The sequence below is a fragment of the Carassius carassius genome, chromosome 32 (genome assembly GCF_963082965.1).
Source record: "Carassius carassius chromosome 32, fCarCar2.1, whole genome shotgun sequence".
In the NCBI taxonomy this organism is placed as follows: Eukaryota; Metazoa; Chordata; class Actinopteri; order Cypriniformes; family Cyprinidae; genus Carassius; species Carassius carassius.
The window spans coordinates 13,749,075-13,755,074 of record NC_081786.1 but is presented as its reverse complement, the minus strand read 5'-3'; positions in this window follow the sequence as shown (position 1 = coordinate 13,755,074).

Here is a 6,000-nt window from a genome sequence, read left to right as displayed (position 1 = left end):
ACAAGCACACAGAGGCAGCCGTGGTAGTTTTGGTCCTGGCAGCTCACTTAGTGCAGATAAAACACATGAAAAAAGATTTAGTAATCTTTAATGTGTTAAACACATTAGTCTAATGGTACAGCACTCATTTAGCATGCAGGGAACTCGGGTTCAAATCCAGTGCTAATATAAACCAAAAATAAAACTGAACTTGGCAGCAAGTGATCACAATGCATTTTCCTTGTATGGAAAAAGGCAGCCTGGATTATTTGGTATTTGAATTTATTTTGTGTTCTATTCATTCTCAGTTCAAAAAACAAACAGTATATAGATGATACTTGGATCTGATTGACCAAGTTTAGACTTTAAAGAACGCCAACATCAAATGATCTTGACACATGTTGTAGATCTTATTGTGAACATTTAATATGTGGATATGTTTAGTTTACAAAAAGAGGTGAAAATGAGAACATATGCAGGATGTTATGCAATCATTTAGTCCGCTTTTCCTCACACATTTGAGTGCAGCACACTCAAAATTCAATCAACAACTGTACATAAAAACCAAATCCTCATCCTATTATTTCTTTTTCGATAATCTGTTGCACACATATGTTCATCCCAATATGGAAAAAGAAGAAATCTTCCTTCTGATTTATCACAACTTTAAACTGATGGGCCATGCGACCCCCTCAAATGTCTTGAAATGGCAATATATATATATGATATTGATATGATATTGATAGTATAGAAAAAAAAGTTAAAACGTAAAACATATTGACAAATATATTTTCACACTGAATGGGCTGCTTCTGCCTTCACAATCTTTTATATAGTTACATTTTAGAGCTATTTTTTCTCATTTTGTTCCACTTGTAGTGTGCATAATCACAAAAATGCAGGTAAAAGTCAAAGAACTTTATACTAACCCTGTATAGGAACATATTTGCTTGCATGTGTGCAAGTGTGCGTGTGTGGTGTGACTTTTGGGTAATGCAGTCGCCTGTAGAGCAAGGATGGAAAATCTTAGAGAGACTAAACTTGCAGCTGAGGTTAAAAGAAGTGTGAGTGTGTGCAGATGAGTGTGTTATTAATGCCCTGGGTGCTGCAGTGAGAGCAGATACTGGTTAGCTGCTGTGGTTGCGCTCTTGCAGTGGCAGGAAACAACCCAACCTGTGATCTTTGCAGACTCTAATGGAAAATTCACTCAAACAGAAAAAAAAGATGTGTGTACGTTTGTCTGCATCTGTGACAGAGAATGAGAACATATGCTGCTGTCGCCTAAAAATAAAGGTGTTATTCATTTATTTCTTTGATTATAAAGGATGCTGCTGTCTAGTGCCACTAAACCCCATAAATAACGCTACACAACTTGCAGTTTTGCTTTATTTAAAGGGTCTTGTGATGTTTATATCTGCTTTTAGGGTTCATAGAACTTTGCATTTCATAATCATAGCAATTAGCAGGCAGAAAGAGATCATATATTCAATGGTAATGCATTTATGCAAAACTATGTGCACACACCTGACCTCTGCATTTGTCTTATGTATTTATTTATTCTGATTTAAATTATAATATTTTGTTTTTTTGGGCGTTACCGTGCCTGGGAAGGGTGGAAGATAAGCACGCGTGTGTATGTGTGTGTGAAGTGTGTCTTTAATATGACATCTCCAACAGCTGTGTATAATCTCCCAATACACTCGCTCACACTCTTTTCCTATTCCATCTTCTGCACAATGGAACAAAAGAGCAGGAACTGCCACTCTCTCCCCACCGTCCAATCAAAGCCGTCATTATTTCTCGGCGGAACACTCCCTCAGGAAGTGCCATCTCCAAAACACGCCAGCTGTGCTGCTGTGCTTATTATGGGGCATTGTGAAAGACAGAGACACAGTAATACCACAACATACCGTATCTGGGCTATTGTGCATATATGCCGCATTAAGGTCCCCTGCTGCGCGCAAGTGCTGCTCTATGGTTCCATCGAGAGCAACGCACACGACTCTGAGACAACATCTTGCACCGCTTATGACTTCAGCTCAAATTACGGCACAAAGCCTGGGCCAGGTGATGGATAACATCTTCCAGATGTTAGTTGGATGTCATTTAGAGGTTACGGTAATACAGAAGCTGCAACGAGGCATAAAAATCACAAATCATATGATGGCATCTTATGGGGTGAAAATGGGTCTTATGGTCTTATTCTCTGTCTTTAACCTTAAACAATTTTCTTCTACCACCCACTTTCCCAGAGACTACAGCTGAGTCCCTTACATCTATAACCAACAACTCCTGGGCAGGTGCTGCTGGAGTATGGCATATTCAGTAGATGACCATTCTCACACACGCTGGTGCCGAACTCCATAAAAGTCTGAAATAGATGACTGTTCTCATGCGCTGTATTGTGAATAGTCCTTAAAGACTTTGATGCTTGATTGTGTTTAACTGTTTCAATCATGTCTCTGCAATATCCACCATCTTGTGATGACATTTCTGCAAAACAATATAACGTTGTTTCTTGCACATTTAGATACTGTTTAAGTGAGTGCCACTTAAAGTCTGTTCAGTTTTATCTGACATAGATAGACGTGTCACAATAGTTCATAAATAAAATGTGAAGTTAATGGTGCTAAAAGGTTAATGCTCTTTTGTGGTTTATAAGAACATTTGTGACCATGGACCACAAAACCAGTTTTAAGTGTCAATTTTTCGAAATTGAGATTTATGATCTGGAATCTGAGGGTGCAAAAAAAATAAATCTAGATACTGAGAAAATCGCCTTGAAAACTGTCCAAATGAATTCTAAGAAATGCATATTACTAATCAAAAATTTATATTTGTTAGCGTTAACCAAAGCAAACACAAACTAAAGACACTGGCTAAAGCAACAATGCTTATCTTGCTTCTACAAGAGCTTTTTTATCAGATGATCTACCAAGCATATTTTACTACATTAGAAAATCCATACAAATGAAGGTGGTCATGTGATTCAAATGTCAAAAAATCATGCATTAGAAGTATGTGTAGTGATGTTGCCACTCAGGATTGTTCGCTTGTTTGTTGTCTTGGAAAACAAGCAAACAGAAAAGCATCTGATCATATCCTTCATAACGCGGTCGATTTACATCTCATACAGTATGTAAACACTTGTGTTACCAAGGCAACGACTGATAAGCTCTGTTATCAGCCCCACAGTGGAAAATGAAACCATACTGGCTGGGCTGGCACAGAATACAACTGTTAAACAATGAGAATGGTTAGGCCTGACTGTGGAAAATGTTTACGACCATAATGCAATTCCAAATGCATTGCATCAAACTCAAAATAACATCAAACTCAAAAATAAAATAATAATAGGGATGTTCTTATTATCATGGGGAGATATCAACTTCCACAGCACTTCCATGGAGTAGGCATAACAGCCAACTTTAAAGGTATATTTCACCCCAAAATAAATTAATTACTCACCCTTATGTCGTGACAAACCCCTAAGTCCTTCGTTTATCTTTGGAACACAAATTTAGGTATTTTTCATGAGATCTGAGAGCTTTCTAAACCCTGCATAGACAGCAATGCAACTGACACATTCAATGCACAGAAAGGTAGTAAATACATCATTACAATAGTTTTTTCATTGTGGTACTGCTGTGAACGCATGGCAAAGACTGACATGGAAGAGAAAAAAATTATGAATAAAGTCATATTTTTCATAGTTTTCTCTACACAAGTTTTTTCGTGTCAGTTACATTGTGGTCTATGCAGGGTCAGAAAGATTTCATAATCAATATCTTAATTTGTGTTCCAAAGATGAGTTAACGGCTAACAGGTAAGGAACGGCATGAGGGTGAGTAATTAATGACAGAATTTTCATGTTTGGGTGAACTGTCCCTTTAATCATTTGTGCCTTAATCACATTATATTCTTGACATCATTGAATTTTCTGCCAAAGTTGTACAACAGTCGATACATTTTTGTGGATACCATAGAAATGAATAGGAAATACAATAAACACAAAAGTCAATATTTCTCTTAAAAAGCTATTTTTGCTTCTACCTATGTAGAGCCTTCTAAATCGGTTGCAGTTGACCATAGACTAGTTTTTGTTATAGAGCTTGAGACTTTTTTCTAAACTAATGGACAGATAATTTAGTCTCATATTTTAGCTATGTAAAGTCTTCACAATCACAGCGTTCCCTGCTTATCATCTCTGTCTGTCTCTCCATTATTGCTGATGTTCATTCCTTGGTAGACGTCTGAGAGCTGATAATTAACTCGATCCGTTGACACAGGTGTGCATCTCTGTGGTTATTTAACACCCATTACAAACAACACACACTCAATCCTGCAAGTAAACCTGCCTCTTTATCACACAAACCAAATCCACACAGCCAAACATATGATCACATTTACACCTTCTCATGTCCCAAAACACTCATAATCTCCAATCTAAAACTCATAGTGTAAATGGTTGTTTGTTTATTTAAAGTGTTTCACACTGAGACATAGTGGGACAGTTTGTTTACTGGAGTCATTTCTCACTGTGAATCTTATCTTAATTACTCTGTGCTTCTCACTATATGGCCTCTTCGCAAGTCAAAGGTCATCAGCTCTCTATCTCAAGTACCCCCCCCCCCCAACCCACACACACACACACCAGACAGGGAATGGCTAAACTGATGTAAGCTTAGCTTTAGCACAACCCCCATAATCTCGTTCGGTCAACCTGACATTAGCTAGAACATGACTATATCAAGGCCTGATGACCTCTTGAGCTTTACTGTTGTTTCTGCACTAGCTGCTCTATTGTCTTGCAATTATTAGCTAATTAATGCAATGACCTTGAATAATTATAGAATTTATCTAATGTTGTTTTATGTAAAGCGTTTTATCATACTAAATCAATGGTTTGAAGGTTAAAACTCAGCAGCTTTGTGGATTTGCTGAGAAAGAATTTGAGAGGTTTTGTGTACAGATCTAATAATTTTTTAATGTGTAACTCTAAATATATTTATTTTAGACCATTTTTTTTTTTTGCATGAAATATTCTTGCTTTCTGTTTTTATTTTTTGAGGGCTTGTTCTAATCATTTTTTTTTTTTCAATCATTCTTGCACATTAATGTAGTTTATATTTGATATACACTACCATTTAAAGGTTTGGTGTCATAAGGATTTCTTTTTTATTGTTATTTTTTTTAAAGAAAGAAAGAATATCTTTCATTAAACAATAACACATTAAATTGACCAGAAGTGTCAGTAAAGATATTTATGTAGTAAAAAAAATCCCATTCATCAACAAATCCTTACAAAATGAATCAAACATTTTAGGCAATAAATCTGTTTTCAACATCAATAATAATAAGAAATATTTCTTGAGCATCAACTCAACAGATTGGAATGATTTCTGAAAGATAATGTGACATAAATGACATTTTAAAATATATATTTAAGAAGAAATAGATTTTGAATTCTAATAACATTTCACAATACTATTTACTTACTTATTTTATTAATATTTAAAAAAATCCCTTATGCTTGACATGATGAGTCCATTTTTATCCTTTAAATACTATTCCTTTAAATATGTTTTGTATGTATTACTGTAAATGCAAAATCATGTTTTTCACAAAGCAAAGCCCCTCTTAGCTTTTTTACAGACTGTAATGTAAAGTCGAACGTCATATGAACCTAAAGTGTGTCATTGTGTCTGTTTGGATCGGAGATATGTGTGTAGTGGGACAGGAAGCAAATGGTGACATCTCAGAAGATAAGAGGTTAGTTATTTCTGATTAGTTGAATGTCTATACGCATTGAGTCTTGAAATCAGGTCAGTTATTGTGTGTGTGTGTGTGTGTGTGTGTGTGTGTGTGTGTGTGTGTGTGTGTGTGTGTGTGTGTGTGTGTGTAGCATCTTGAGGAAGGATAAGAAGGGGCAGTGACCTGGATAGGAACAGCAAAAGGAGGGGAGACCATGTGTCAAGAAGTCAGCTGTTTGTTTCTCAGTGGCTCTTTCACATCATCTGT